Source organism: Epinephelus fuscoguttatus, linkage group LG14 (genome assembly GCF_011397635.1).
Source record: "Epinephelus fuscoguttatus linkage group LG14, E.fuscoguttatus.final_Chr_v1".
In the NCBI taxonomy this organism is placed as follows: domain Eukaryota; kingdom Metazoa; phylum Chordata; class Actinopteri; order Perciformes; family Serranidae; genus Epinephelus; species Epinephelus fuscoguttatus.
Genome location: NC_064765.1, coordinates 43,149,844 through 43,176,037, shown reverse-complemented (window position 1 = coordinate 43,176,037; position 26,194 = coordinate 43,149,844). Strand labels below are relative to the sequence as shown.

General features: G+C 40.1%; 1 long non-coding RNA gene across 3 annotated transcripts; it reads left to right on the top strand.

Annotated features, from left to right (window-relative positions):
• The first annotated feature begins 1,692 nt into the window (after window positions 1-1,692).
• Window positions 1,693-23,089, top strand: LOC125900807 (uncharacterized). Of its 3 annotated transcripts, none has more exons than XR_007450880.1 (4): window positions 1,693-1,873; window positions 2,464-2,641; window positions 8,423-8,578; window positions 22,939-23,089. It is a non-coding gene; the product is annotated as an uncharacterized LOC125900807 (long non-coding RNA). The 3 variants fall into 3 exon arrangements; XR_007450881.1 differs by having other exon boundaries at window positions 2,464-2,653; XR_007450882.1 differs by lacking the exon at window positions 22,939-23,089 and adding an exon at window positions 8,947-9,117.
• The last annotated feature ends 3,105 nt before the right edge of the window (window positions 23,090-26,194 follow it).

Here is a 26,194-nt window from a genome sequence, read left to right as displayed (position 1 = left end):
AAAGAGACACATAATGACTACAAAGAGACACAGAATGACCACAAAGAGACACATAATGACCACAAAGAGACACAGAATGACTACAAAGAGACACAGAATGACCACAAAGAGACACAGAATTACTACAGAGAGACACAGAATGACTACACAGAGACACAGAATGACCACAAAGAGACACAGAATTACTACAGAGAGACACAGGATGACTACACAGAGACACAGAATGACCACAAAGAGACACAGAATTACTACAAAGAGACACAGAATTACTACAGAGAGACACAGAATGACCACAAAGAGACACATAATTACTACAAAGAAACACAGAATGACCACAAAGAGACACAGAATTACTACAAAGACACACATAATGACTACAAAGAGACACAGAATGACCATAAAGAGACACAGAATTACTACAAAGAGACACAGAATGACCACAAAGAGACACAGAATGACTACAAAGAGACACAGAATTACTACACAGAGACACAGAATGACTACAAAGAGACACAGAATTACTACAAAGAGACACAGAATGACCACAAAGAGACACATAATTACTACAAAGAGACACAGAATTACTACAAAGAGACACAGAATGACCACAAAGAGACACAGAATTACTACAAAGAGACACAGAATTACTACAGAGAGATACAGAATGACTACACAGAGACACAGAATGACCACAAAGAGACACAGAATTACTACAAAGAGACACAGATGACTACAAAGAGACACAGAATGACCACAAAGAGACACAAAATTATCACGAAGATACCAACATTTCTACAAAGAGACTCAGAATCACCACAAAGAGACACAAAATGATTACAGATGTGCAAAGCAACTATGGAGAGACTCAAAATGACTACAAAGATACATAACATGACAGACTACAAAAGAGGTAAACAACAACAACAAAAGATCCGTAACCGTTATAAAGTGTGTGTGTATTGATGGTGGAGCCTTCTGCATATCTGTGCCCAGTGGCCCATTGTCTCATATTTTGCCCAAGGTCAGACAGTAGATGAGCAATAGATGTTGTGTGTACAGAGAAAAAGAAAAAAAACAGACTCTTCCTCACAAAATATGGTTATAATTTTATTTTATTTATTGTTAAATGGGAGTTTTTAAACTTTTTTTTCTTTTCAGTGCTTTCCTTCAGACATTTTTTCAAATTATTTTGCAGTTGTTTCATATCAATATCAATATATTTTCACTTTAACTCAAACAGCATGTTTAATTTGGAAATATGTACTCTTATTTCACTGTTGTTCATATTTGGTGCCTTTTCTTGTTCTATTTACATGTTGTGGGTTTTTCTTTAAAGATCTCTTTGTTTTTTAGTATTGAACCAAGGAAGTGGAAGTTAATCAAGATCAAAAACCAGAATTGATTACAAAACTTATTCCACTGCTGTATCACAACATACAGCTACTGTGGTGTAGAAAGCAATGTCTGAAGTTGTAACCCAGTAGAAAACTGACTTCTGTAAAGTTATTTTACTCCCAGTGTTGTTTTATGTATTATTTATTTCATTCCAGTACATTTTATTTTCTGTTTGCTAATCAAGGTGTCAATCACAGGTATCCTACCTATACTTGATTCTTATTGGTTCAGTCAGCAAATACAGACTTCTGATTGGAGAGGAGAGTCAAGTCCCACCCTCTTCACGTAGCAGGCCGTCAGCCAGAAGCACGGAGACGGCACTAGCAGCTGAAGCAGACATATTACTAAATGAGTTGATAACTAGCAAAACTAAAACTAGTGGTTTGTATAAATTTAAGCAGAAGTCTGGGTGTGAGGTGACCTACCGGATCTACGGACGTGTGCGCCAGGAGTTTTAACAACTGTTGGCAGCGTCTTGGTGAGTTGAGCCGAGCTGTGGCTAACTGCAGCTAACAATGGTAGCAGGTCTGCGTGCCAAGTTCAATGTGTCGTCATGCGGTCCTGCAGAGAGTTTGTTGCCTTGCTAATATGTGAAACTTAACTTTCTGTACACTGCTGATATGAAGAGTGTTAAAGCAGCATCATTTTTGCATTGATAACCTGATAGAAAAATATACAGTATGAGTAATAAGTCAATTATTTTCTGTTGATGGTGGATTAATTATTCTTTGTATTCTTTTTATGTTATACTGGGTACACTTGCAGTATGGCTGTCCTGTTATGCACCACCAGTGCTAATAATATGCGGTATGGTTAAGAAAAAGTACAGTGTGATGTGTGACATCAATGCTGATGTGCTGTCATTCAGCCCATGATTTAAAAAAAGATACATACATGTCTATTTCATGGATGAAATGTCAAATAATCATAATTTGATGTGTAAAATGTTAAATAATCATAATTCATGGTTAAAAAGCTACTGAGACTAGTTATGTTAAAAGGGATGAAGTGCTGAACAGTAATTCATGAAGTTAATCACTATTGTGTGACGGTAGTGTTTCTGCACAGGCTAGGTTTTGGAGATTCCCTGGAGAAAACCCCTAGATTTGAATGTGGATTCAGATTCTCCTTGATGAAGGAGATGGCGAGCCAACTGTGAAACTGAGCATCCGAGGAGCTGGAGTGACATCACTCTTGCCCCAAGGAGGAAACCCACCTTCCTGTCTTTTCCCCTTTCACCTCTGTGGTAGGACTAAAGGTCACACCTCACTACCTGACTTGACTGATTTAAAAAGCACTTGACTGAAATTGATTGTCTGACTGATGCTAGCTGAACTGAACTTAAAGGGACGGAACAAAGGATCATTGAACTCTTTTTCAATTAAAGGGACATTTTCTGTTATTTAAAGTGATCTGTTATGTGATTTGCCTTACCTGTTCAAAAGGGTGAAATATCGTTGATTTGTTGCACTGAATGCACTTAAGAGTCTCAGCTGGTTGAGTGAAGCTAGAGTGTTGGTTTAAACAAATATTTTATTTTGCTCTTTTTCCAAAGTGCCTTTAATATAACTTAACATTTAATACATCATCTGGCTCCAGCTACTTATTGTGTCTGTCATTCTCTCTTTAAATCCCTCCTACGAATCTAGACACTGGTCCTAACTGTTTAACTACTCTGTGTACCCTATCAGAAGTGGGTTACAAAGTATTACAGTAGGTTTACAATGTCAAACAGACATCCAGTATTTCTATCGAACATTATACAAACCTTGAGAGTAAAATTATGAAATACTCTCAGACGCAGATGCTCCTCCCGTCGCAGCAACACATGGCTGACAAGTTTGCCAAAGTTTGCTTGTACTGTAGCTGGCTTGAATACTTAATATTCCTTGCTCTGTGTCTGTATGTGGGCGTGGAACAGCTGTGATGAGATGAGCCTGGGTCCCAAGTGACAGAGCCTGCAGAATGTGTGCACAGTTTTCACCACCCCTCATGGCTTTCATTCCCTTGCACAAACTAAGAAAAAAAATGTCCATCAGAAGAAATCCTCAGTCGGCCACTGAGCTCTCAAAGCTTGTTTTCTTAAAAGTGCACTTTGCAAGCAGCAGTATGCCAATCTTTTGTGAAGATGAGCTCCAGCTCCTCCCATTCTGAAGAACTAGGATGATTTTCCTCATGTGCTCAAATCAAATTCTGGCATTAGATATGGACAAGGGCAAGAAATCTTCACCATCTGCAGGAAGTGATGGATCAAAGCTAAAGAGTGAGATACAAATAGTCTCCTTAACAGATGTAAGAGGCCACTTAGGTCTTTTTTCCTCTTTCTCATCCCTTTTTGGTATCCTCTGGTGTAAATAATGCTCATCATTCTCAGTTCACCAGGACCAGTTTAAAAAAATCCGACAGGGTTTCTGTTAGGAGAAATTTGTTTTGGTCCATGTGTCCTGGAAAAGTTCCAGTCCAATATTATCTTTGTTTATTCAGCTTAAAAACACTTGATAGTACTGTTACATGATGTAAAACAAACCACATATCCATCAGCTGTACGCTCAAAATCAGAAGAGAGATGTAACCACTAAAATCATGGGTGAGTACTTGCTATGTTCCTGTGTCTGTACATTTTAAACAGAAAACAAACATTTTGTATTGGGATATTTGCTGGAAATGACGTACTATACAGCCACCAGCAGGCAGATTATTACTGATGGTCATTTACCTTGAAAAGGGTACTAAACTCTCAGCTCCCTGGCGCCCTCCCTCCAGCCAGGTGCCACCCTATTTAGGTTTTTTATTTCAAAGACAATGCCTCACTACATCTTCACTATTCAGCCGTTCCTTGTCCGGGACGTCCAATAAAAGTTTTGCTAAAAATTGTTTCTCATAGCCAGTAGGACAACGCAGTCAAACTGATTTTGTTGCTGACATTCGCTTGCATCACATTCAGTTAGGACACAGAGCGAGTTTTTTCACCATACATGTGGACCAGGGAGATTTTGAATATGCCAGATTTCTGGTCAAAAATCTGGAATTAGGCCACCAGATAACATAAACCTTGAGATCAGAATAGTTTTATCTTTTTACCCAGATTTTCTCTCAACATATCCAAAAGGTTTTGCGTCTATAAAGTCTACTAGTGAAGGTCAAACCACATATTTCTGTGTATGATGTTTATGTCTATATATAATATATATAACTGTAATGGCATTCCCATCAGAATAATAATTTACAGTAAAATATAATCTATAATTTTTCTCAGTGTAATCACTTTCGACCCCCATGGTTCACTTTGTGAGCAGTGGACCCCGCCCCCCAACTGCACTACCCCCCCCCACTGGGGGAGGAAATAGGACATTCCTCCTGCTGGCTCGGGCCACAGAGGAAATGGAACAATATACTTCAGAAATAACAAGAGGAGGTCATCACAGCGATGGCTTTTATTGGTCCTGGCAATGTTGAAGTGGTGAGGATGGAAGATGGAACACAGAAATACTTTTTTTGTCTGTAAAGAACGATCACGGTCACAGCTGCTGGACTTTGTCCTATGTCTTCTACCTGAGCAGAAATCCCATTTATTTGTCAATTCAAAATGACAGAGGGAATTTTATTATCTTAATGCACTCTCTGTAGACTAACATATTCAAAATATCTTCTTAGCAAAGAGAGCAACTTTAGCTCAACATATCTGATGCAGGAGCTATCTTGATTTGAGAAATTAAAGATCTGATTTGTTTCATCTTATCAGCAAAGCAGTCTGATGTAATGAACTTATTCAAACTACAAACCATAAAGGGAACATAATCATAATCAGATCAGACCGACTTCAAAGTCAAAAATAATTGAATATTATATATTTTAAATACTGTGGAGAGAATTATGTAGCTTTGTCCATGCGCTAAAACAGGCTATCTGCATAACCAAAAGCAACCATTTCATCTGATTAGCAATGCAAACTGGTGTTATGAACTTCCACTAATATGCTCCCATAAAACTAATATGCTCATAATTTCTTACTCGCTTCATATGGCGGATATATGGCACCGTATTCTTATATTATCTGCATTAAAGGTTAATCTGTTTTGATCAAGGCACTGCTGAACTCCAACTGTGGGAATTTGGCATTGAGTCTGTTGACTGCAGAAAACCACAAGTGTGAAGTACTGGCATGAGGCCGACCTGGAATTAGATTTTACAGCCCACAAACAAGGTGTTTAACTGTCTGAGGTACAATCTCACATTCCTTCTGCTGTTTAAGTGCTGGATTTTAATGACAGACAGAAACAGTAGGCAGTGTTAGTATTCCTCAGTGTTTAATTCTTCTGGAATTTGCTGCGTCAATGTAGGGCCATTCAGTATGCTGCTCCTGAAGTGGGTTCCATGACGCGATCTAGACTACAGACCAAAGATGACCGAGCTTTACAAATTGGGGTCCGATGTCTTTTAAATGACTTGATTGAGAGAATGACACTTTTATATCTAACCCGTTATCAACATTTTGGGATTTTCACAAGTTAAATGTATAAGATTGTCTCCTATCTGCAGTGCTTTCATAGCCAATCCACATGAGAAAAATGCCTCCAACTCATACGACCATCATGTACGTTGTTTGTTCCTCCTCTACGTAAAATGACGATGATATATACTTAACATAATGTGACGTTACGTAACATTAAGTACATAAATGTAATGTTACTTATGTGCATTACGTAAAATCAGTGGCGTAATGTAGGGTATACACAGGTATATACGGGGTATACCCACCTATTTTCATATCCATTTAAAGTAAGCAATGGAATAAATAGGAGAGTCCATCCACTTCCTCCTCAGTAACCTACCCATCTATCTAGAAGTGCAACCATCTCTACAACTACCACGACACCACTGCTTTAAGTCTCAGAAGACGTAGTCTGAGTGGGCGGAAGTTTGCTGCAGAGATCAGCCTCTCATTTGGCGGAACGAGCCACCCGCTGAAGTCCCGCCCCTACCACCTCGGTTGTGTAGCAGTTTTCAACCGTTTTCAACACGTCCTTTACTAACTTTTGCGGTGTTTGATCTTGCGGGGGTGTAGCCATTTTTCTGCCATGGTTCGCGTCCTGTAGGTGATATTTTTGTGGGCGTGTTACACCAAAACCTGTTTCCCCCCGGCAATATTTTTGCAAGCGCACTGTTGCTGTGGCACCCCAGAACGATTGTGATTGGTTGAAAGAAGTACAAGCAGCCGGGCGTTTTTTCTCCAATCTCAAAGTGAGAGTCCCAGCCAGACCTTTCTTTTCTTGAGAAAGGTCTGGTGAGTGAGACTACAGAAGACGTCACTATTGGTTGTTTGTTGAAATTTTTTAAACATTGGGAACAACTGTTCAGTGTCTTGCTCAAGGACACTTAAACAAGTGGACGGGAAAATCCACAGACCGAATCACCAACCCTGTCAATAATGGACAACCAGCTCTACGTCTTGAGTTACCGCTGCCCCAAAGCTGACCTTCGACTGAACAGAGACAAGGTTGATTGGTTGTTGGTTACATGTTTGTATACTGCTGTTGACATGTTTTGCAGCCACTTGTGACTGAAGCGAAATACACTAAGTAAACTGTGAACAGTTGGTGACAAAGACCACTAGTCATGTCACCAAGGTTTGGGCAGCATCTCTTTTATGAGGGTGTGCAAATGAATTGATGTGGTAAATCAGAAAGCGGTAATCATTTTTGTAATTCTGTATTCTAAAAAGTTATGAAGATGATAAAGCACTAAAATCTGTGCATTTTTTCTTTACCACATTCATGTAACATCCTTTCCTAACTTCTCTTTTCACTGCATGCTATCAAGCAGAAATGACAGGTACTGTAGTTTTAGCACATCTTGCATCATAATAATTTCCAGTGCCATATAGACCAGCCGCTCATGCAGGCTACATGCTGCACTAAAGTGCTGGATAAACCACTGGCTCCACATCAGTATTCTCAGTGGGTGCCCTCCTTCAAAACACCATATTCTTGCAAATTACATAAACAAATTGTGATTGACCACGGCGGGGGCGTCAGTTTAGACAGCCAATCAAAACAACTCTACATGAAGTCAAAACCGCCAGGCTGAATTCTCTCACACACACGGTCGCAACGCATGAACAGACATTTAAACAGCACGTCTGCCACTGTGTCACCTCTCTGCTGTATTGGCATTGTAAAAGGACCTTGTAATATATATATATATTTTTTTAGATCTTGAACGCTGAGCTCTCCGGTGCACTACGGCTGGGTGCCTTCCATCCCAGCCCGAGCTCAGGAGCCCGCAGTCTTTTTATATCAATATTGCTGCAAAGCCACAGAAATTTGCTGAAAATGAAAAATGAAATAGGTGGGTTTTGTATGTGTGTGGGGAGCCTTTAAAGAGTGGGTGAGCGGCCTCATGGGAACAGAGTAAGTGAGGAGAATCAAGCCTTCGGGAGGCAGCAGGCCATGCGACTTCCTCCCTCTGTCTGCTCCACGGCAAATTCTCCCTTTGGATGCCTCAGAGCTTGAAATGAAGAGATGAGAATTTGGAGGAACTAAAAACAGCCTGACACTCCTCTTGGTCTTAGACGTAATTACTCAATGGACAAGGGATATTAGTTACAGAGAATATATGTTGATGCTAGAGGCTTTGGTTCCTCTGGGAACCACTTGGTTCCAAGTACAAGGTGATTCAGGCTGAGTCCAAAGTCTTTTAGTCTAAATAGGTTTAGGTAGGGTCCTTGTCTATTGCTGCAGGTAGTCACACTGCTGTTGTTGTCTCCTAATTTAGGTCTATTCAGGTCAACAGCATACAGGATCAGGTATTGTTATCCCCAAGTCTACTTTAAACTGGGTCTTAAATTGCCTTTGAGATCAGATCGATGTTGTTGAAGGAAAAAAGTAATTTATGCCTGTGACTTTCAGGTAGTTTCCATTGTTAAATTTTGGGTCAGGATCAAAATGTTAGACATGTAGACTTCCTTCTTGATGCTAAATTGAATCTGAATGTTACTACATTAACGTTGCTCTCTCTCTATGTATAGTGCCCCAAGATTCCAGTGGGTTGATCAGGCTGAAGTGTGCTATCAGGGCAGTTGATGAGCAGATTCAGGCTGAGGATGGATCTCTTTGGCTCCGCGACACTTGTGACAATCATTCAGGACTCATAACCTCCTGCTGACATACTGCCCAATTACTCGGTAATATCCACGGTACCTGTGCGTATGTGTGTGTGTGTTTGTGTGTCTGAAAGTAAATAGGTAAGGTGTGAGTGATGGATAAAGCTGCCGGAATGACATACATGTGGGCAAGTATGTGGACAAATGCGTATGTGTACACAGTGTGTGCACCATGTGTGAGCATGTCTGTATGTGTAGGCGCATCTGTGATGGATCAAGCTATCCCTGGAATGACATTCTTGTGGGCGAGTCTGCCTGCGTGTGTGTGTGTGTGTGTGTTTATAGCTGTATATATCTGTGAATGTATTGTATAAGTGTGTGTGTGTGTGTGTGTGTGTGTGTTTGAGATAGAGAGTGTGTGTGCATGATGGATCAACCTATCTCCACAGAGGCAGAATGACAGAGAGGAGCTGAAGACGGTGAAAATGGGAGAATGTTTTGGTGCTGTGACCAGAGTTCAGATGTGTTTTAGCTCCTGAAGTAGGAAAGCTGAGAACACTCAGGGGGACTGTTTCTACTCACAGATAGGTACCAAAGATAATGCATTATATTCCTTTAGAATCTGCAGATCTAATAATAGTCACAGTCCAACTTCCTTCAGACAGGTAGGTTTGGTCAGGTGAAAAGAATTGACGAGTTGAAACAAATCACAATCCTGGAAATGAGCACATGGAGCACATTTCAAGGCAAATGTGGCAGAAATACGTAGCTATTCAGAATTACAATACATGTCAAAAGAGAAAATAAAATGAATTAAAGTCAAACTAGAATTACTGCCTTGTGGTTGTATGCCTCTGCAAACCAGTCTAGTTGCAGTTAATGTCTATGTCATTGTCAATGAAAATGCTTCAAACATGAATTTTGCTGCAAAGAAGCTACTATGACATTGAATAATGTTTTAGCAGAACATTAAGATGTCACAATGAAGCTGACCTTTGACCTTTTGGATATAAATGTCATGTTTTTATCATATTAGACATTTGTGAATCTTTGATTTATAGCCAAATACATGTTTTTGTGAGGTCACAGTGACCTTGACCTTGACCTTTGAACTTCGATCACTAAAACCTAATTAGCCTGCTCATGAGCCCTAGTGGATGTTTGTGCCAAATTTGGAAATTCCTAAAGGTCTTTTCTAGATGTCACGTTCATGAGAGGAGTTGGACACAAGGTCACAGTGACCTTGACCTTCGACCACCAAATTCTAATCAGTTCATTCTTGAGTCTAAGTGGATGTTTGTGCCAAATTTGAAAAGAATTCCATTCTTGAGATATCACATTATGAGAATGAGACAGACAGATGGATAGATGGGTGTTTCAATCTACCAGAGATCTTCAGGCATTTTGAAATCAGATTCAGTTCGACAGACATTTTGAAACAGGATTTCAAAATGCCTGACAAAGAAACATTACATCATATGTTGCACAAATTAAATTTACTGGGAGCTGTTAATACAGTGTGTGGATCTCCTTTCTGGTTCTTGCTTTAGTTTGATTATTGATCCAGCACCTGCTTAAGTCTTTTGGATGTGCATGCCCTCCACCCTGCTTGTTTATCACTGGTGTGGAGGCATACAAATTAAAATGAATAAAAGAAAAAAAAAACCTGTTTGCTCCACAGAAGTGCTACACATCATCCAAAAGGCGCCAGCAAATGGGATATAATGTAAAAAAAAATGCAATCATCTTAGCTTCCTAAATCACAAGGAGGGTCTGCAGCAGGGTAAAGTATCCCTTCCCCTGAGAGCCCGAATCAAATTCAGGTTCAAGTAGGGTCACTGCTGGGGAATTTTTCAATGCACTGAAGAGACAAATGGGCTCTGAAGAGCAAATCAGAAAATGCCGCCTCAACACTGGTCCTTTATCCAGAAAACCTGGACTCACCAATCAATAATCGGTCCACTTCATCATCTCCACCGACCTCAGACAATAACCATTAGGGCTCCTCAGAGAACTTAGTGGAGAACTATAACTTGTTTTTATGTATTTGGTTTGTTTAGGCTTCATGGTGCTGTCGTGAATTTACAAGCAACATTGGACAGAGTTTTCGTAAGCTACCAGCAGTGACAGGAGTATGATGATTTCAGCACCTGGTTCTCCTGTACAACTGACTATGATTGGTTTTACTCATAAGACATTTCATATCAGAGATTTTTGCTGCAGCATTGTGAGATAAAGTTCTCAGTCCCAGTGAGCTGCACTGCAGAGATTTTGGCAGAGAATTGATTTTTGTTTTAGTTTTTATTTTGTACTGTTTTAGTCAAACCATCATTGTGTTCAGCTGCTGGAATTCATCACGCTGTATCATGTTACACATCCTTATTGACTTTTTTATTCCTCTAAATGGATTGAGTTGTATCAGAACTTTTTGAAGTTAAAATAAAAATCCAAAATAGTTCACCATTTCTGCTACTCCCTCTCAAACTGATCTGGCTTGTGTGGCCAGCCGGCTCTGACACAGACCAGATGCTGTAAAAATAAAAGCACAGAGACGGATGAACATATGCAGGCTTCCATCTAACCCTCCCCAGGGCGAATAAATGGGAGGCAACCCATCCGGAGATTTTTCGCGGGCAGTAAAACACTCTTACACGAAGGAGCCCCACCAGGCCACAGCTGCTGTCATTACAGAACATGAACTAATTGATTGGAGGGCGCACCCGCTGGTTGGGGAATGGGGGTCGGGGTGGGAAGGGGTTGTTGAGAGATTAGGAATGAGTGAGGACGTGAGGGGGGAACGGGGGAGGGACGGAGGGGTCTGTGGTAAATTAGAGGACAAGGGAGGTGAAGTAGTAGAGCGGACGTGAAAAGAGCAAAGAAGGATGATGTGGTGTGTGTTTTTGCGTGACGGGGTGTGGGAGTGAGAAGTGAGGACGTTACTCATCAGCAATTACTCAAGTCATGGAGCGATCACATACTGCTGCATTACTCCTTACAATGTGTCAGGGTGTAGGTGTGCAAACGAGGAACTCGTCATGTGTCATGGATGGATGTAGGCTCTGAATGATGCACATTATTTGTAGCCCAAAAATCGATTGTAGACCAAGTACTTAGAATATCTGAGAATTGATGTTGGGTGTGTGAGTGGAGGTCAAATTAATCAAAGCCAAACAAACATTCGACAAGGCACTAAGAGCCATGAAGACATTTTACAGAAAGAATACAAATGATGGAGTGTTGATCTGCACTGGCTTTGTTTCTTAGTTGCTTTGTCTCTGGTGCCTTAGGACAGAGTTTTGAAAACTGACAAGTACTGAAAGCTAGTATTTAAGTATAAACAGAACCACATGCATGTCTGCTGTCCGCCCTGCTGCTGTGTCCATATACAGTATATTTAGTAAGGATGACAACAGGGAGACACATAGCCCCTTTTCATACACACGTGCTGGCTTGGCCTGCCTCAGCTTGACTTTGTCAACTCAGCCCAGCGAGGGGATTTGCATCTTCATACAACAGGGCTACCTGCTTGTAACTGCAACTGATGAGGTGCTTGTTGAATTGAGTGAATGACAACACGGGAGGTGGTTGGGAGCGCATGACCCAACTCCTGAGGTGGTCCATCTTGGGTGTGACTCAGCAGAACTCAGCGTATTTAAATTGGTAATGGAAATGCAAATCAACACGGGCATGGTTTGACTCAGCGTGGCCAAAAGTTCCAAAGAAAAAAACCCTATGAGCCATTTAATTTATGAAAATCTACAAAGATATTTTTGAATGTTGAGAATGAGTTAGACATATTAGCCTAACCCCCGTAGACAAGTCATTCCAAGGGTGTCAGGCCCTAACTGCTAACTCCATCATCTTTGATCTTCACGTTAGATCAATGGATGGTCACAAGAACCCACTCAGGAACAACATACCGAATGGCTTTCTGGCTGAAAATCAGAAACAAGATGACGCAGTTGATACTTCATCTGCTATGCCTGATAATAGCAGTGGAGGTTAATCAAACATGTCGCTGAATCATCACTGAATGATGCCCATCCGATGTCACACAACACTCTTTGAGGCAGTTAGGCATGCTTCAGATTGAATCCGGAGATGGTCTATCTTGGAACAACTTGGCATGCTAAAACTGGTAACAGAAATGCCCTAATATTGACCCTTCCTCATTGCATTTCGTGTTATTGGAGTTTGTTTAAGTGGGGATTTTTTCTTGATTTCTTGATTGTTCAGCAATGGAGCCAAATATCCCTTATTACTTCAAAGAACGTGAACCGTTATCCTACTTTTACAGTGCAGCATTATTTTAAGGTAGGAGCATTTCTTGGTTATAGTATTGGCCAATTTAATTATCTTGTTTGGGTCAGTGAGAGCATGGTACAGTATAAGTCCCCATATGCTACAATATGTCTGTGATAAAAGTTGACTTACCCGGAATAGCATATGGGATCAGCCATGACTGCCAGGAGGCTAGTTGATGCTTGAAAGCAGGTATGAAGTACAGCCCCACTGGCCAATCAGATGCAAGTCAGGTCAGGGTTTAGGTTCTCCCATGAGCTGTATAGAATAATGGGCATAGCTACCGTGACATCACCCAACCCATTGGTTTGTGAACTCCGCTTTGAAGCCTCGATTTTGGCAACTCAGCCATCACCATCTTGTTTTTTGGAGTAATCAATAATATTTAGAAGAGAGGGTGGAGCTATGGAGGAGTGAGGGGTGGATACGACTCACAGACAGAAGTCACGCAGCCTGTCACTCAAGCAGCCCTGCCCTTAAATATGCGTAACTTTAAGGCTTAATAACAGGTAAAAGGGTATGTTATTTTAAAAAGAAAGTCAACCCCATACACTTGTCATAGGTGTTGAAATAAGCTACAAAGACCAAAACCATTTTTGTACCAGGCTGCAAACATGTTTATTTCAATTGGCTTCTGGAGCCATCCTCAAGTGGCCATTCACAGAACTGCAGTTTTTGGCACTTCTGTGTTTGACTTAAGCCTTTCTGAGTCCACCCACTGTATGTATACTGAAGGAAAGTACTGTGAATATCAATGTTTCAATCCGGCAGTTTAAAAGAAATCATAATACTTGATAACTGTTTTTAAGCATTAAGGCCAAGGATGGAGAACAAAACAAACCTAACCCCAGACAAGTCATTCATAACACCCAGTGTATGACAGGCTTCAATTAACATGATTAAATTAAAATGTCACACACTATTACTTTACGTCTAGTTTTGGGACTGACAAATAGATTAATTGATGGACAAATTACTGAGCAGACAAATACATCATTGTAACCCACTTTGTTATGATAGTCACTGAGGTTCCTCCTCATTCCTGAGTTTGTATTTGTCTTACTCAGGTACCTGCTGGCATTCTATAAAGAAAAATAAAGATGACAGCTTCGTATCTTCAGCCAGCTGTGTAATTATGGAGGAGTAAATGACAGCCATGCTGCTGGTATGCACAAGAAAATGTCAGCAATGCAGATGTCCTAAAAGCCAGTATGGTGTTTATCAAGGAGGCTGTACACAGAACTTGTATGTGTGTGCAAGAACATGTACTTGTGTGCAGCGGGGCTAGTTGTGTGTATGCACGAAGCCAAGCTGTTTTTTGTGAATGTGTGCATGCAAATTTTCTTTCTGTGATGTGTGTGCATGCCCATGTTGATGTAATTGCATGCATACTCGTGTGTAAAAGCGTGTCCTTACAGGTGAATGTCTCCTCTAAAAATTTAGGGCAGTGCATACTTCTGTCTGCAGAGCCCTCTTCTTATGCAAGTATCTGCATGTTTTGTTTTTCCTGTTTCTCAATGGGGCCGGTCACTGACTCAGTGCAGCCTTTATACCTCACTGCGCATGCTGCTGCCATGCACAAAACACACACCTGTAATGCAAACTAACCGCCCACAGTCACCTTTAAACTTGTTAAGCAATTGAATGTTACAGCAACGTGTGGGTGGTATGGTGGCAAAGTGAGCTATTCACTAAGACAAAAACATGTCTGGGTTTTAAGCCCGATGGAACTTGAACAGCTCTGTGAAAAATCTGGTTGGAGCGTAGCTGGTTAATGGGTAACACTCAGCATACAGTATGTTATTGTGCTGTCAGCTTTGATCCACTAATAGCAGTTTTTCATAGAGTAGTCAAAGGTGGAGGCCGCTGGATGCTGAGTTTTAAGAATAAAATGGTGCTTGAAAAGGAAATGTTCTCATTTTTCTGTGGTTTTACGTTTGGGTCTTTGTATAAAGGTACAAAAGATTCAAGGTCAGCTGATGGTCATGAATTTTATTAAAAAGGTACGTACATGTTGATCTTAAGAAAATAATGCTGTATTTGAGATGTGGAATAGTTGTACGATAAGTAGTGGTCAGTGCAGCAGGCGTGCGGTAGAAACTTGGCCTTGTAAATAAAAATGTACCCTCTCGTTCTACTCTTGCTGATACTAACCTGCATACAAAAGAGAGTTACAAAATGGGGCTTTATGGTCATTATTATATGAACCCTTTTTCCACAGATGGATTATTGAGTCAAGTTATGCATTTTTTATTATCAGAGACTCACATGACTCAGTCACAAGTTCCTTTGATAAACTTTAAAAATCTTTATTTGAGTAAAAGTAGGAACACCTCAGTCAGATTATGAGACAGTGGGCCCCTGGGCACAGAAATGCAAAAGGCCCCACCGCCTCCTACAAAAGAGCAAGATACACAGATTTTGTGTTGGTTTTCTCTTTTGTTGTTGCTATTTTGTGTCTCTGTAGTTTTGAGCATCTTTTCTCTCTTTTAGATGTTTTGTGTTTCTTCATAACCATTTTGTCTCTCTTTGAGGTCATACTTTGTATTTGGATTGTCTATTTTTTAAAAACTACACTCGGTTTTCACAGGAAATTCAACATTTACATACAGTCTCTTTCAAAATAAATGCGCTACTAGGTACAAAACCGCAAACTGACATTTTATTTCCTTCAACAACAACCACACGTGGTTACAATTAACCAACACACACACACGTCGTTGGGTTTAGGCAACAAAAGCACGTAGTTTGCGGAAAAAAGAACAGGGTTTGGCTTAACATTTTTTATGGGAAGCAAACACTGGCGTCCTGGGTGAAAGTCCGTGGTTGTTGGACCCATCCACCCACACTACTTGGACTTCCGCCGAATTAACATTTGTTGTCCTGCCTTGTTTTCCCCTGATGCCGCTGGGCGCCATTAAATGGCAGTTTGCTGCGTATAATACCGATGTGAAAGGTTGGCTCTTTCAGTCGATGTCACACCGGAAGTCACTGACTAAGCCCCAGATTTTGACAAATTCAGTGAGACCAGGTTGTCATTTTCTGTCTCTTTGTAGTTGCTTTGAGTCCCTTTGTAGTTTCTTTGCATCCCTTTGTGGTCATCATATTCTGATTAATATGAGTGACAACTTGCAGATAAAGGCCAGAGGGCCCCTGACACCTTGGGCTCCTGGGCCTGTGTAGTAATGTAAAAATGAATTTAGATGTAAAAATCATTACATCACATTAATTTATCATATCTTTACTATAAGATTATGCAGACTATTTTGAATATGAAATTTAAACTGGCAAGAACCTCAAAACTGTATTTAAATATACCATTTTATTACATGCACAACCATCACCTTTAAAGCCAAAGCCAGTGTTACTTCAACTTTTCTGTGGGACGTTTGGCTCCAGTGCTTCTTACTGTAGCAACATCATGCAATAATTCCTGACTCTGCGGATGGGGGCTACTAGGCGGGGGTGGGGGCATCATTATTTCATAATCCCACCATGCTCCTGCTCCTTCCAGGTCCTTGACATGACCAATCTTTCTGACAGCTGTGTCGTTTGTTGGTTTGGGGTTTATTCTTTCAAAATATGTCGTGAAGACAGAAAATAACTAAAGTAAATACAGCATCTATTTAATGCGCTTTTCGGTTGCCATGGCAAATTAACCTCAAAAAAGACAGCAATTGAAATTACAGTGAAAAAAAAAAATTTAGAATCTTTGTCCACACTATCAGATAATCCATCTTGCAGCTCTTTCTAACCTCCTGTTTCTCCACCTCACGCTCTGCTTCAACCCTTAAGTGGTTAACAGCCGTCTAGCTGACTCTTAAATGGCCCAGATTGCCATTACTAAGGTTTTCTGGAGCCATCCCTTACCCTTTTAATGACAGCTGCTTCCGCCATTAATTCTCAATCAATAATGCAAAAACACTCAGAGCGAAGTCCATCCTGCCACAGCTTTATTTTCTAATGATCTCCGAAAGCTAATGAGTCAGGCTAATTGGTCCGTCATCATCACCACTCAGGAGTTTACCAGAGGAAGTGGCTCTTCCTTTTTGAGCTTTAAAGAACATCAGATGGAACAACTGGTTTCCAGTGAACGACCTGCACAACCTGCCCTGCCTTGTGGAAGCAAACTCTTGAATGTTTCCACGCATTTTTTTCATTCCCAGCATTTTCTTTTTTCTATTGCATTTCCACAAATATATTTGCTTTGGAGGTACAGATAGATTTTTTTTGCATTCCTAGGCTTACAAACACACATAGCAACACTATGAGTATGTTTTGAAAGACCTTCGACAAGCTGCTATGTTCATATAGTTGAGAATGTATTTAACGAGCGTTTAACCTCGGGGTCAGGTGATAATGGGAAGAGAAACCTTTTATATGTTTTCATGAAAAAAAAAAAAAATACAAGCAAGATATCAGGGACACACATTATGATGGCTGGGCCAATTATAAGAGGCTATAGCATTACAAAGGATAAGAGTCCAATTCTGTTCCAGGTGGTGTTGAAAGTGGGAAATAAAAGCATGTTTAAAGAAAAATTTAGAAATTCTAGGAAATATGCATGTTCACTTTTTTGCAGAGAGTTGATACCGCTCTCCTGTCTATGCTGTAAATATGCCAGCAACTGGTTAGCTTAGCACAAAGACTGAAAACCAGGCCTCCAAGAAGTGCAGCAGGGCTTTGAAGCTAAATTTGTAGTGGCCAAACAATACAGTTACATCTGTGGCATGATGCCCTGTGGCCCAAACAGCCTTCTTCACTTAGACTTCTATTGCCAAAGAGACATCTGTAAATCAGTGAATACATTTTTTTGAACGTCACAACCCCCTAGAAATGAATCATTTCACTATCAGCATGTAATCTATAAGGTCCAACGGCTTTTGAAAAGTCAAGAAGAGCCACACAGTTAACTAAGTGTAAGGTCTACAAGTTACATTACTTCATGTGATTTAGCTAAAAATACATTTACAGTGCTTGCACAAATAACTATTCACACATTTATGTTCACAATTATTATTTACATATTAAAATATTCACAGCAGAATTGTTAAAAACAGTTAAATAATTTGCTGGATCTGCCTCAGTAATTCTCACACACAGTTACCTCAGTCTGTGTCCTTCTAGCTTCTCGTTGGTTAGTTAAGAGACATGTGACCCATAACAAGGAAGTGTAACAAGGAAATGTGGTTGCTGTGAAGCTGCTGAAGTGTCAAGAATAGTTAAGTGCTGCTTAAGAAAATGTATGTCTCCATCCTGCTGTGTACTCTCAACAAGAGTGATCCAACCACCATATTCCAAATGCTCACATTACATAATTTTATTTCTATTCAAGTTAGCGGAGTGCTAAACTGGAAGTAGGTTCTTTGGCTGTGAAGTCTTTAGTGCACCTGCTCTGTGGGCCACACAATGCAGAAGCAGTGCCGGTCATCGTGGTAGTTTTATATATAGCAGTTTAACTTTTTTGCCTTTGTGCGCTACTGTGCTAGCCTGGAAATCAAGACTCAAATCTAGAAAGATTTTGAGTCTGGCCCTCACCGATACACCCTTCCTACCCAAGGGGTGGCGCTAACTGAGGCATCTCAAATGCCGCCGCATGCAATTGGATAGCACGATAGCCAATCAGAGCAAAAAACAAGGTGACGTATTCATTGCACTAAGCCCCATTGGTTTGCCGAACAGTGGGGGTAACTGATATATTATGCCATTGCCGTATCCCGTCGGCAAAACGGCAAAAACGTCCTTCCTGGAAGCGAAGGCTTCTAGGACAGTCTTCTGTTCCTCTCTCAAGGAAAAAGATAAGTGTAGCTGGCTTGACGTTTCTTCCAAAGCTAAACTGAATGGACGCAGTCCTTCGGCAGCTGCCATCTTGGCTATTTACTTATAGATTCTTACGGCGCAGCACTGTCGCCATTGTGTTACACCCACCCAGAGCCCGCCTCTGTCAGATAGACTGGTCTGATTGGTCCGATGGCGATTCAACGGGGTCTGCTCGTCGGGGTCAGATCCTCGTGCAAAACAAATTTGAATTTGCTAGGGGCATCTGGATTTCCAGGTTACTACTGTGCAACATTCATATATGAATGGGGCTCCACCTGCAACGGGTCCATGTCATTGGTTCGACAGCCCATTGGTTCAACATCCCATTAGTCTGACTGTCCACAGTGCTGAACGGCTCGCAGCGGGCGTATGGTGCGCCGCGACTGGCTTGAGGCGGAGCAGGCTCACAGCTTATGTGTTTGTCACTTTGTTTTTCATTTTAACCCACACCATGATCTTTTCCTGACCCTAACCAAGTGGTTTTTGTGCCTAAACCTAACCAGACCTTAACCACAGGGCATCATGATGATTTTGGAACGGACTTCGGAACAATGAGTTTAATATGGTTGGAACAATGGGATGTCGAACCAATGGGCAGTTCCCCCTCCAACACCGTATCCAGTTCTCTTTACACATCCAAGCTGGAAACAGAGTCAGACAGCTAGCCTGGTAACAAAATCTGCCTAGCATTACCTCTGAAGTTCGCTAATTAAAACTTTTTATCTTGTTTGGTTTGTTTGCACAAACACTGAGGGATAAAAATGACAATCATCCAGATGTCTACGAGTCGCAGGATAATTAGCTAGGGTGGGGAAAAGAAGCCATATAGGAACCCCACAGGGAGGGAAAAAAAGATGCTAGATGCTTAATGAGATGCCTTAACAAGAGAAACATTGTGTAGATGTGGCCTGAGCAGGTGTAGCTCTTCTGCGTGTATGATCTATTGTCACATTAACTCCATAATACCACTCAATACTAGTGTCTAGGAGGCTATTTCCTAATGGTAATTCACCTCATTTAACAAAGCACACTATGGGGCATTTTGTTTGTTTATGGTCAAAATAATGTATTTCGGAGTCCAGCAGTTATGAGAAATGAACAGGGATAGTTTTTTTTTTCTTAGCCATCACCATAGGCCGGATGAAACTGCCGTTTGAAAATGCAATCATTGTACCACACATAAATTTTCACTGTGGGCTCATTCTGCTCCCTCTCCCTTTCTCCTCTTGCCAATATGAGAGGGGCTTCCCAAATCCAATATTATCTTGTAAAAACATGTAGGATGATAGATTATCCATAAATCACACCCAATGCAATACTGCAGCATGATCGGGGTCATGTAATCATCTTGATCATTTCAAACAAATAGTCCCTCGTTCGATCAATACAGGTTCAGACGCAGGCGAGAGAAATGCTTTTCTCCATGGATTTTGTAATCAGCAATAGCCTCTTGGTTAGATGGCAACAGCTATGTATTTTTCACTAAAGACTCAGTGCATGAGGTGACTAAATGGCTGCAGTATTGAATGTGTTTTAAACAAAGGGCCAAATGACCTGATCTGATGGAAGGACAGTTGTCAAGGCTTGTGTGACAGGTGATTTGTGGACAGCTGTGACCTAAAGGTTAGAACGACCTGATCGGGACTCCAAGTCAGAGTTTGAGATTCAACACTGTCAGAAATTTTTGTTAAATAGCTTTCTAAACGTGAATCATACCCTCATTAATATCCAAAAGACATTCCTCTATTGCTAGAGAACTGCATGATTGATACTTGCATGAGGAAAATCAATATCAACATCTTTTATTTGATGTTAAACCAAGACGGTCTATTGAGATCTAAATCTGTTTTTTAATGGGAGCTTTTGCAAAAGTTGCAGCACAAGTGTAAAACATAAACCAGCACAGGCACTATAAGTAAGTAGAGGAAGAAGAAAATAAGGAACAAGGCAAAGGAAGATACAAAAAGATACAAGGAACCGAAACAGGATGGGGAAAACTTAAAAGGCGTATAAAACTCACAAAAATATAGCTATGAATTTTAATAAAGCTAATAATTGCTTCATGTGACTCAATGGGTGACAAGGAAAATAGTTTCAGATCTCATGCTGCCATCTATGTTTCTCTTATCTGACAGACAACACATTGAATGCATGACAGAATGCAGAAGATTCACAGCAAATGAGTGCTCATGTGATTCTCCTGTGATGTTAGAAATGATTGCAGATCCCATATTTTCTGTCTACAGGAAGTGACTGTGATGAAACCGGGTCTGCAACTTAAAAAAAAAAACAACCTCACAGTTTGTCTCTCGAAATGTTGACAGTGACATTGTTCAGTCTGCCGAAGAGAGGAGACACTGGGAAAAACAAATTCAGCAACTGATATTAAACACCACCAGTGTGTGGCACAATGCAGCATACCCTCATACAATGGTTCATATAATATATTATGAATTAAGGCCCCACAAATTAGCAGCCCTACCTGTTAGGTTTACTAAAAGAATCATGTAGTGCGTGGCCATGTTACGTACAAAATGTAACACGTCAACATGATGTGACGAGACATGACATTTCATGACGACATGACCATTATGTCCACATAACTTTAAAAAAAAGAACTTGATGCTCAACTCAAATTTCTTGCGAGTGTAATATGTGCTCACCCAAAATTAAAAAGAATAGCAGATGAAGTTGTCAGCATTCACAAATGAGTATGATACTTTAACAGTGCATGGCAGAACAAGACATCGGACACATTTCAGCCTTAGGCTTTCCTTAGCGTTACTGAAACAAGAAGCATCCATTGCCTTCTGCCATGCAGTATCATATGCTCAGTTGTGAGTGCTGATGACTTCCTTTGCTATATTGACACCTAACTAAAAATAACTCAGTGTTAACTTTTGGTTTCATGCGGACACAAACACTGGTCTCCTTAAGGTCCTCTATGTTTGACCCGTTCAACACCCTGACCAGCTCCTTACGTCGACTTTGTTGCTCATTATACTATGTCTGCTGACTTCCTCCTTCACTCCCGTCAGCACATAGGTCACAGGATAGCAGCCTCTTGACTCATGATTGCATGAGTTATATAGGAAATACTGGGTTACAATTACATGGATTATATACAAATTACTGGACCATGATGACATGGGTTAGATACGAATTCTAGTGTGTTACTTTTCATAAGTACAAGTATGGACAGTGCATGAGAAAACTGAACAACTGGTGTACTTGTTTACCACTTCTGCACTCAGAAACCATGGCTAATTCAGGTCGTTTGCAAACTAAAAATAAAAAAATTACTTCACTTTATGGTTTATACTGTACATCTTGGGTCCTATTTCCATAGTGAATGATCACTTTTAAATTACAGTGTGGACGGTCAGCCTTTTTAAAATGATAATATCATTTGGCATTTTATGCCTTAATTAGACATTGAGTAGAGAGATGCCAGGAAATGAAGGAGAGAGTGATTCAAACTAAAGGATGTTTACGACCGGTGGTTTACCCACTGAGCCACAAGCTGCTTCCAGCTATGTACAATTAAAATAATAATAGTAATAATTTAGTTTGTAGAAGCTGTTGGTCAATTGTCTGACTTCCTGTCCAAGCATTTGCCATATAGAAATATATGTCATCTTCTACAACGGTTTCTCTCATGGAAATCTGCTACCCATCAGATTTATATCTAAAGTAACTTTCAGGTTTATCTAAGACACAGTGCCTCTGGTGAGTGTTCTCTCTGCCAGCCAGACTGCATGGCAGTTATGTTGCTGAGCCAAATGTAAGGCTAATGAATTGTGTTACTTGCTGTCACTCTTGCAGTGGTTGGACTGGCAGGTAACCAGTTACCACCAGAGACATCCATTAGATACATATCCATGTCAAGCACAGGCCATGGATTTATATCAGTCTATAAAATGAATGGCACATAATGGAGGCATCCATCCAGTAAGGGCAGAGACTGTTTGCTCTGCCAGCTTGTTCTTTGACCCTTCAGTGTGTATTTGCTTGGCTATAATCTAGGTTTTCCTATGACTAAGTTATGTATAGTCTTCTTTTTTGTTGTAGCCTCAACCTGCCTCGTCAACTTATTAGTTACCCAACATGCCATTTGACAACCTCAAGAAAGACTTTGATGAAACACCTATAGATTGTCAAATTCAGCAAGAACCATCCAAACAATGAAGGATTTTTTTTTCTTAACCAAAAAAAAAAAAAAAAAAAAAAAAAGTTGGAAATGGAATATGTCTAGTGGCCACACTGAGTTTTGTTCTTTTCTCCACTGTCCTGTTTTCTGGTGTCTACTTCTTCTCCAGAGGATTTCTTGGTGTATGACTTCTGAACATCACTGCAAAATTGCAGCTCTCAAAAGAAGTACTTTCATTCTGGGAGACTGAAACCACGCTCTCAACTGCCATTCTTCTGCCATCACGCCACCCAGGAACAACAGATGACACTAGAAATAGAAGACAGTTGATATTAGTGTGTTGGACTCAACAACTGAAAAAATATATATAAGCTAGAAATAAAAATATCGGAACTGTTTGACACAGTGTATGACAGTCTTTCCAGTGACTAGTCCCAAACACACAGAAAGGTTTTCCAAACAGCTTGTTTTGACATGTAAAAGCCAAATACATTGTGGCATTTATATTTCTCTGGCCCACAATTTGCCGACAGGGTGAAAATAGAAGTTATATTCTACTGTGTATAATATGTTTTAGGATGACATTTTAAAATTGAGCGGCCTGTCAATCAGAGAGCAGAGCTCTACAGTATAAATGACCTCTGCAGCGCAGCATTTAAACACAGCAGCTTCTGTTTCCAACAAGCAAGCTGGGGAATGTATCATAAGATCAATTGTTTGGTATGATAACATCATGAGATCGTGGATGCAGCATATTGCCTAATTATATCATGCAAGCTCTGTATCTGGAGGCATCACATCATTGTTTTTATTCTGAAGCTCTCTGCTGTGTGTTAGAACCCACATGACCGACACACATTTCTGCGAATTTGCTGTGCTTAGTCTGATGCAACAAGCATTTTAAAATGCCTTTGTGTGTCTGGCATCCCCTTTCTACTTCTTAAAATAAAATTATAGATTCATTTGTCACAAGATTATTTGTTAAAATAAAACAACCCCATATGATATGAGTTAGTACATAGCAAAAATTCAAGTTGGTATTTTTGTCTTTCTCAATCTTATCTGCAGATTTATGCTGCACCCTTTGCTGCAGTGTCTCTGCTTGTCAGTTAGAAAGAAATGTAATGAGTTAACAATGAGTGTTGTGTTTTCACACAAAAAAGCCACATTTTAACACATTGAGTAATACTGAGTAAAAACATGGGGTAGATTTGTGTCTGTTTCCCATTAGTTACATTTACAAATAAAGCATCAGCACAAATTGTTGATCACCGGCAGTATAATTTTCTGTTCCGTTTAAGGCCACTGTTGAGTGAAACTTGTAACTTTAACTCCCTGACCAAAGGTTAAAGAAAATAGGTCAATTTCTCATGTTATGCAGTTAATGTAAAAACCTCTCACCCTCAACAGATGTGCTTCATTTATATCTAATTGAACCAAGCCTCACTGTGATTGGTCCCCTGCTGTTTGTGAATGGGAACACTGACTGGGAAATGTCATTCATGTGTTTGGCTCTGGCTCAGATTAAAGGTCCCATTATTGTCAAATGGCCCGCTGTTAATATCCCCAGGCACATAGCTCTGTGGAGGTCACCATGTTAATAGATACAAAACTAGCCCATTACCATTTTCATGCACGCTGCGCGGGTAAGAGCTTTTAAACACAGTCAAAGAGAGTCAGAGAGATTTTTATTTATTTATTTATTTATTTTTTTTTTATCATCATGAATAGTGAATAGTTGTTGAAATAAATAATTTTGATGCAGCTGATCATGCTTTCCGTTGCATAACTGTCTATTAAATGGAATTTAACCTTTTCATGCAATGTAATGTGATTATGTCTGTGAACTACAGTAGATCAACCTTTTCTTACCAGGATGTCAAATACCAACACCTTCTCACGCTTGTATCAGATGCACAAGGCTTTCAACTAACTTTTAAACCCAACTATGGCAATATTAGATGCTCAGAACCACTAGTATAATGAGTGAGAAAGGGTCAGAGTGGATGGATGGGTCAAAAATACAGGACTTACACATCAGAGACCGCTGTATATGTCCCGTGTGAGACCAATCACAACGTCATTTCAACAATATCTTTTTTTCTAAACCTAACCAAATAGTTTTGTTGCCTGAACCTAAAGTAGCTTTATTTCGAAAACACAGCATGCATGTAATGGGCAGAAACTGACAAGTCCAAAAGTAATGCTAGAGGAGTATCTAGAGCATCATAGTTAAAGGGTAGGGCCATCAACCAAGCGGCCATGTTTGATGAGTTGGGAGTGAAAACGTGTTGACTTGATTCCCTTCAGGTACCCATGCATGAAAACATCTTTGTAAAATATCGAAGCTGAAACTTGATGAATTTTGCCATTGATTCATAAGGTTGTGCAGTTTCTACAAATCTGGAGGTCAATCAAGTAAAAAGAGTGAAAAACAGATTGTGGCATCCATTGATGTTAACTCTACAACAAATGGACATATTGGCCTCATTTTGGACATATTGGATTGAAACCAGAGCTGAACACAGATGGCTAAACATTGAAATTGATGGTATTGATTGAATTACCAGAAACTGCCTCAGGTGATGAAGGAAATAATAGTCAGGATGAATTTCTTGGGGAGGCTGAAACCAAGCTAGAGAAGGACAGAAGTCCACCACTGGCAAAAAGATGGGAGACGATTAACTTAAAGTTTCACGCATTGAGCTTTATTAATTCTTGGTTTTCTCAATCCATTTTCCTTTATAAAACCTAACTCTTAATAAATATTTTTTCTTCTCTGTAAAAAGAAAGACAGAGACTCCCAATGGCATACGTCACCACATACAGATGACTAACATTCTCTGTCATGCATGTATATAAAGGTTGCTGTTGCAACAGTAAGTCAAGCACACTCCATTACTGGGAACATTGGTCATCCATTACTGGGGTGCGTGTATGTGCATGCCCTTTGGCACAAATGGCAGATGGTGAAAAAAAAATCTGTTTTCAATTGAACAGTTTACTAGCCCGTTAAGAAAAATATGTGTTGATGTCGCAGCATTGATCCCGCATTGAGATAAAAGGCATAACAGGAAACTTGCACAAGATATTTGATGCCTGAGGCCTCTCCGCGGCTACAGCCATTCACTGTGTTGCATATAAGAAGTGCAAGTAAATGTTGGTTGTTGACAAGTCATTCATTTCTCAACCAACCTCTTATTTTTTATACTGCACTATTTTTGATTTTTCTAATTTAGAATTGTCTGTATTTAATGTTAACTGTATTTAACATATTTGATAAACTCTAGTGAGGAATCTGGTGATGAAAGCTGCAGCAGACGGGGTATTTAATTATTTCTGGTTAAATGCAGATATGAGAGAAAGGCTTGTCTTGAAATTATGGGAATGTGACATCTGTGCTTTGGCTGGGTTTGTGAAACAAA